At 40.6% G+C, this 7654-nt stretch overlaps 1 protein-coding gene across 6 annotated transcripts in view; it reads left to right on the plus strand.

Annotated features, from left to right (window-relative positions):
* Positions 1-3125, plus strand: part of Hnrnpd (heterogeneous nuclear ribonucleoprotein D) — a 24260-nt gene extending 21135 nt beyond the window's left edge. For all 6 annotated transcript variants that reach the window (XR_012907256.1, XR_012907257.1, XM_075943400.1 and 3 more), the window contains one exon: positions 1-3125. This exon is cut by the window's left edge and continues 2447 nt beyond it. The gene's annotated coding sequence lies outside the window, so the exon portion shown is untranslated.
* Positions 3126-7654: the final 4529 nt, after the last annotated feature.

Here is a 7654-nt window from a genome sequence, read left to right on the forward strand (position 1 = left end):
AATTAATCTTATGTGTGCCCTTCATCTTTTTTCTTCTTCTAAGGCTTTTACTGATAGGATAATCCTGTAATCTCAATCCTGGGAAGGCTGAAGTGGATTCATTGATCTCATTTCAAGGCTGACCTGAACATTCACAAGAACCCAACTCAGGAAGACAGAACACCAAAGGCATTTTGCTTTACATCTTATTGCTTGGACTTCTTCCTGTTGAGAATTTTCATCAGATGCTAAGTGATCCTTGGCTCACACTATAAGAATGAACCTCTAGATAGATATTTTTATACTCTGGTTAGGCTTGCGTGAGTTTCCACCCTGCCTGAAGGGTGAGCATCTGGGTTGCGGTGTTCTCATCTCAAAGAGGGAAGAAGGCAGATGTGTTCAGAAAACCATTGCAACTGCTTCAGACACTAGTTTCTTGCCAGAATGAGAGTCCGTTGGCTGCTGGAAGATCTGGCGGTCTTGAGTGACTTTAAACCAGTCCTTGGTTTTGTTCATTACCATATGTGTACCAGTGCTTGGGCTACCACATCTGTCATTGGGGGCTCTGCAGGGGTATTTTGAAATCCCCTCCATGCTCACAGAAAACTGTTTTCTTAACATTTGTTCATAAACTCTTAAACTTAGAAAGCTTATTTCCTCTTACTTGTCCCCCACTGCCCACATTTAAAAAAATGCCTGCTATTCAGTAGAATTTCAATAAAGTTGGTTGTGTGTGTGTGTGTTGTACATGGTTAGTGGTGAAAAGCTTGAGGGAAGGAAATAAGGCGGGAAAATTAAATGTTGACAGCTCATTACCCTTTTAGAATTGGAGTTCAGTATAGAAACACGTTCTTGGTAGACTGTTAGGTAGCTTTGATTTTTAGTTCTGGGTAGAACTGTATTGCCAATCCCAAGTCAGTTTTGATCTTGGTTTACTAGGTATCTACTACCAGGTGAGTTTACTTCTCTTCCTGGGGTTCTGTTTCTCCTTTTTAAAAATTCTTTGCCTAAACTTAGTGTGTATTAGAGTCAGGCCCTATCCTTTGGGCACTGGGGCGACTGTTAATTCATTGTATGCTGTTCCCAAGTTAGAATTTGGGGTGTTGTGGAGATGGCAGCTCATCTTGAGTAAGGTTGTTAAACTTTTATGCTTAGAATGTTTCCTTAGTTAAGACTACCTTGTGCTTTGCATTTTGTGTTTCGGATGTTGAGGTATTAGGATTCTTGACAACCAGAAGGGTTGAACCCAGTATCTAGCACAGTTTTTGTGTTGATTATGAACATAATGCCTGCATTGTTAAACTCTAGGTCCATGCTTAATACAGTAATAATGAATTAATTTATTTTGGAACAATTTCCTAATAGTGCAATAGATGGCTTTTTCTTTTTTTTTTTAAACTAATTTTTGGCAAGGCTGAAAGATAACGGTACATCTTTTACTCATTGCTGGCCACTTTAAAGCTGTTAACAGTTTAGCAGAGTTTAGACCTCTTATCTGAAAATTTCCTTGGGTAAAGTGATTCTAGCCAGTTAAATACACAATTGTGCAAATTCAATTTGCTGTCATTGAATTTGCCCTTAGTTGCCTGTAATCTAGTAATTGGGGGAAGGGTGATTATAATGTACTTCATAGAGATGTGTAGGCCATCTACATATGTGAATTGTAAGGCATTGTTGCCTGGGATTCTTTATTTCACATAAACTCCCTTTAGCTATGCTAATGTATTAAAAACCTTAACTCAAAGATAGAATAAACGTGTTGTTCCATAAGGTGTTCTAGTTTTTGCTTTTATCTCGTATAAAGACAAAGTTACATATTTTTATAAAGTAATTCTACATCTAGCATGGAAGAATAATTCAGAAGATTGTTAGCATTCTAGTGAGTATACAAGTGACCCGTAGTTGGGAACACACTGACTTGTGGTTTTTAAATTCTCTACAGTCAGTACTGTTTGTACTTCAACCCTCTCATCAATGACGTGAGTCATCCACTGCATTATGAATTAACCACTGGCTGACTGAAATTGCCTTGCTGGAGTTGGGCTGGTTATGTATTTACCCTCTTGTCCTGAGCACCTTAGAGTCTTAAGGATGTTTGGTTGTGGCAACTTTAATGTAAATGGCCTTAGATAATCTGAGAGTCATGTGATTTAGGAAGGTGAAGGGGAAAGAATTTAGGAAATTGCATTGGGGCCTGGGCACGTGCCTAAGGAGGGAAGCCCTGGGTTCATTCCCCAGTTTAAGAAAGAGCAAGTACGATGTTTCAAAATTAGATTCTATATAAAGGGAAGGTGTTAAAGTAGTCCAAATTTGTTACTTTAAACTTAAAGTGGGAGGGATTTTCATTAACTATAGTGATAAAGGTTTTAGAATTCTATTTTGGGAAACTTGATGTTTGGCAGCAACTCTTCAAAGTTAATTTGTATCTATTTGTAATTGGATTGGTTGTATTCTGTTTGCACTCGAGAATTCAAAGGCAAGGTTACTTACTTCCTTTACTTTAATTGCTTTTAGAAAGAAAATACTGGAAGAAACTTACGAGATCTGTTAACGCCAGTACTTGAATGTGACATTTAACATGTCATGGAAACTGCTTTAAATAAATACTTGAAAAGGAATTACATAATTGCCTTTTTTGTTGTTGTTGTATGAATGAGCGTGATTATATGGAGCTTAATCACATTTTTTCATAAAGCTGGTATGAGACTGAAATGGAATCCTTACTAAATTTTGGAAGATGGCCTTTTGAGTATTACAGTAGAGATAAGGCTAACTCACTAAATAAAACTTGGAACCAGAAACTTGTAAATGACTCCCACAATCACTGATCTATAAAGCATGCTACTGCCAATCAGTTCTATGTATTAAGACCTGTCAGCATGTCTTTTTTAGTCTGTGGTTGACTTCATTTTAAACTATAAGATGTCCTCTGTACCATTTAACATTTTCAGAAGTTATTCTTCCTGGGCAAATTCTGTCGGGGCTGTTTCCATTGTAGAGACTTCCTTATAGATTCTTCAAATGGAACTTACAGTGGACTTTCACGGGGCTTTAATTTTTTGCACTAAATTTTATTTTCTGAAAGATCACATTAATGTTTATAATGTAGTGCTTTTGTCTTAACAATTAAACTTTTATAGCACTCATGCATGCTTTGCACTGTCGTTTTTCCCCCTAGTTTAAGCTATTCTCTTGGATGGTTGTCTTTAAATAAAGATCTTGTTTTTAGTTGAGAAGGTAAGAGAACTGTAATGGTTTAACATCACACAAAACTTTAAATGCTGGATCATTTGAACTTTAGTCTTTATATACAAGTAGTCAAAAACTGTGTAACACGTTGACGAATCAGTGCTAGAAAAAAGGGCTGTTCCAGTTTTCCCCAGAACACTCATGAGGGTGGCGAGACTATGTATGAAGGTGTTTGGTCTTTGGCTTGTGTGTTGTCGGGTGTAATGAGTCCACTATTTGTAGAAGAGAGTAAATTAAATGTTTATTGGCAACATTGAACAAGATCTTTCCAGTAGTGTAAATACAAGAAACAGAGGGCACTTCCATTTCCTTTCGTGTCTTGTTTTCCCTTTTGTCTTGTTGAGATTGGGTCTTGCCCCGTGCCATTCCTAGCCATTGGGATTCATTATGTCGATCATGCTGTCCTGAATCTGAGCCTGTGTTGCCTCAACCCCTTCCAAGCATTGGGGTTGCAGGCTTGTACCAGCTTGTTAAGTTCTTTTACAGCAGTGGTTCTCACTCAACCTGTGTGCTGCTGCCTCCTGTGTGGGTGGGGTAGGTGGTGGTGGTGGTGGTGAACAATCCTGTAACTAGCAAAATTAGTTATGAAGTAGCAACAAAATTCTATGTTTGGGGGCCGCCACATGAACTCTAAGGGTCAAATATTTGGAAAGTTGAGAACCACTGTTTTGGAAGAATGTGGATTTTTATTCATGTTGGCCTTGCCACGTCATGGAGTAGGTTTTAACAATTTAACAAATACATGAATGGGATAGATGATTGCAAACAGATAATGTGTTAGTCCTGCCTGCTGTTTCCCTACTGATATTGGCCAAACATCCATTCTTTTCCATATAAAACTTCCTCACCTGGGCATAATTGAGGCATGCTTATTAATGAAGCTATAAACATACAGAGGGTTTCATCCCAGAGTGACAGTATTATTAGAGGTAGAGTCCAGATGCCTGGTAAGATTTCTGAATCTAGCCTGATGGTGGCATGTTCCTTTAATACCATCTTAGGAGGCAAAGGCGGATAAATAACCTAGTTCAGGGCCAGCCAGAGCCGCAGAGTAAAACCCTGTCTCAGGATGTCTGTGTTGCTGAGGCTTGGGAACAAGCTTCATGTCTGTGAGGTTGTAAATGAGGAAAGTGGCTGGTAGCCTGCTGGGTGCATGAGAAAGGGTTAGGATGTGGCAAGGCCCCTCTACAGCTGTTTCTGTAGGTCTGTGGTTCCCTGAGCTATGAAACAGAGAACTTTGACAAAGGAGTCTTGTAATATTTGCTGATTGAATTGGAAAGAGCCAAAGGGAAGAGTTAAGGTCGTTTCAGATTACTGGAGAGTTGAAGTTTCTTGAGTACTGAAACTAGAAAAAGTCAAGGAGGTTTGTGAAGGAAGGAAAATACAGTTGGAGTTAGGAAATCTATAAGATTTGAAGTGCTTGTGCTAATATCCAGGAGGCTGTAGTAATTGGGAGTTGAAAACTGGTATTCAGAGGGTAAAAGTGGAGAGGGCAATAGGGAGTGAAGAAAAGCACCTTGGGAAATTACAAATGAACCAAGTGCTGGGCTCTGCTGTAGACCGAGCGACCACATGATTGTGTTCAACAGAGCCTGCTATACCTCCAGCAGCATTCAGTGTTGATTTCCGGCCTTGTTAGTTCAAGGGACTCGATGTGACAGCTTGGGCTTCAGGCATCTTGGGTGTGCCATGGAAATTATCTCAGTTATTGGGAAGATTAAGAATCTAATTACCAGCACAGCACATAGTGTGCTGAATAAATGTCACCATCCACCGAGCTGCTTCTGACTTGATACAAATGGAACTTGGAGGCTCCACTCCCCTGTAGCTCATGGCATCTAGTGACTTAGCCTGTCTTGGTTGTTCTTTGAATTCTCTGCTGTGCAGTATGCTATGTGTGTAGATTCTGTTGGAGCTGTTGGTGTCATTTTTCCGATTTCCTAACTTTTCATGGGATTATGGCCACTCGTGTGTACAGACCTCATTCTGTTTCTGACATGAGTTTTCTGGGGAAAAGCGTGTGAGCTGCTTGGTGTGGAGGTGTGGAGCAGGCCACAGCCAGTTTGAGAACCTGAATGAACAAGGACACTTACTCTTCAGCCTGAGCTCAGAGACCAGGAAGTGTTCTTCAACTTGTACATTCACATTCTCTGGAAAAACCCTTAAGTTCTGCTTAAGATTGTGTAGAAAAGGAAGCATCAAGACCCCTTCAGCCTGGAGCCAGAGCAGTAGCTGGGCTTCTACTGTGCTGTCTAATTGGAGATGAGCTCAAAACCCCACACTGCCAATCTCAGGCTGTGGAGCTTTGGGATAGCATTTGCCTAGTATGCACAGGGTCCTGTGTTTGATCCCTAGTCCCCTCTCCCCACAAGGATTCACCATTCTTTGAGGCTTTTGGTTCTTGTCTTTCTGTTATGTAAAATGAGGGAACTGGGTTTGGTGATGTTGAAGTACTTAACTTCTTAGTAATTATGCTAATGTGTACGCCGAGAACTTCTTAGGGTTTTTTTTTTTGTTTGTTTGTTTTCTTTTTTTGAGACTGGGTTTCTCTGTGTAAGTTTTGGAGCCTGTTGTGGAACTCGCTCTGAATACCTGGCTGACCGCAAACTCAAAGAGATCCACCTGCCTCTGCTTCCCAAGTGCTGGGATTAAAGGTGTGTGCCATCAACACCTGGCTAGAATAAATGTTTTATATATAGAATTATAAACCACTACGTTTTAAAACCAGTTTTCTATGGATTAAAAAATATGTCTGAGATGTGACAAATTTTCTTACTATTCAGATTCTTTTGCCTAAAAACTGTCAGGCAACAAACTGCTGCTTGTCCTGTGTGATCCACAATCAAGGGGTCAGACAGGACACTAATAATTCAAATGGGTGTGGCTATATTATCAAGTGCTTGATTCAGTAAATATCTTAACTTTGAAGCTCTACTAATTTTCTTTAGGTTGGCCTTTTTTTCTTATCTAAAGTAAAAATAATACAAGAAACAGGTTTTATGTGCCTGCCGGTGACCTGTAAACATCACGTCACTAACAGTGCAGTTCAGTGTTGTGCACCCAGGCTGTTAGTATGCTGTAGGAGAGGCCGCGCCAAGGATGACTTTGTGAATGGGATGTGCTTTTCTGGTTAGAGGACTAAACCAGCAGAGTGGCTTTGCAGGTGCTGGCTACTGTTGATTACCACAGCTCATTCAAGCATTAGCTGGTACACTTCCCATCAGTCACTATGCCTTCTTAGTTTGTGGGGTTTTTGTCTCTTTGGCTGTGGCTGGCCCCTAGCTCAGAGATCACCTGCCACCGCCTCCGAAGTCCCAGGACTAAGGAAATGTACCACCATGCCTGGATCACTCATCTGGTTTTTTTTTTTTTTTTTGTAAGCTACTATGTAGCCTAGGATGGCCTCAAATAACAAATCTACTTCAGGCTTCTAAGACTTGTACTTAAAGGCATGAAGCCAAATGAGTTTTAAAACTTTTAAGAGTTTGAGTTGGTGAGATGGCTCAGTGTGGGGAAGGTGCTTGCTGCCAAGTTTGATGACCTGAGTTCAATCCTGGAATATGTGTATGTGGGAAGAGAATCAGCTTCCATAGAGCTGGTCCTTGACCTCTACAGGCACACGTGAATAAATGTTAAAGGAAAAAGACCTTTGTTCCCATTGGTGTTAGTAACTGCAGAGCAGAGCTGGATGCTGTGTCAGAAGTCTCGGGGACACGAGGTTGCTGGATGAGTTGCCATTTAAAGCAGCCACAAGGGACTGTTAGTCAAAGTGCTCAGAAAAGGCACAGCCTGTGACTTGCTAAAATATGGCTTACTTGTTTTTTTTTTTTTTTGACCTGTACACAAAAGATTTCTTCATAAAACATAATGGTTTGAATTTTCATTTTAAATGAAACATGAAAGATAAGGCTGTATGCGTATGTTAAAATTCTTATTTCTAAGGCTATTTTAAGGTTAGGTATGGGTTTCAGTATGAATATCAGTAATTAATGGCATTAGTTCAGTAACCCACTACTAATAGATGACACAGATGATGACCTCTGTGGGAAATGTGTATTTGGTATCTGCCCCCAGGTGAGGAAGAGGACAGGGTGTAACTTGTCCCTGAGACACAGGTTGAGTTGAACTTTTATAGTATAATGTATACAGGGTTTGTGCTTCACTGTAAGACCAGTCTGACCTGGAACACACTGTAACGTGGGAGTCTTGGACTTCAGCAGTCCTGCTCCCTGAGTGTCGGGATTGCAGGCATGAGTAGACTCTTGGTGTAGATTGGTGGCCTGGACTTGGTTTGTAGATCTCAGATCTGCCTTCCTCAGTGTTCAAGGTGAGGGGGCCAAGGAGAAAGTACAACAGCGGCAAAGCTGTGCTAGGAAGAGAGAGGACAGACACCAAGGGTCCAGTTCTCCACCACCAGGCGAGTTCA

This window comes from Microtus pennsylvanicus, chromosome 12 (genome assembly GCF_037038515.1).
Source record: "Microtus pennsylvanicus isolate mMicPen1 chromosome 12, mMicPen1.hap1, whole genome shotgun sequence".
Taxonomy (NCBI): Eukaryota; Metazoa; Chordata; class Mammalia; order Rodentia; family Cricetidae; genus Microtus; species Microtus pennsylvanicus.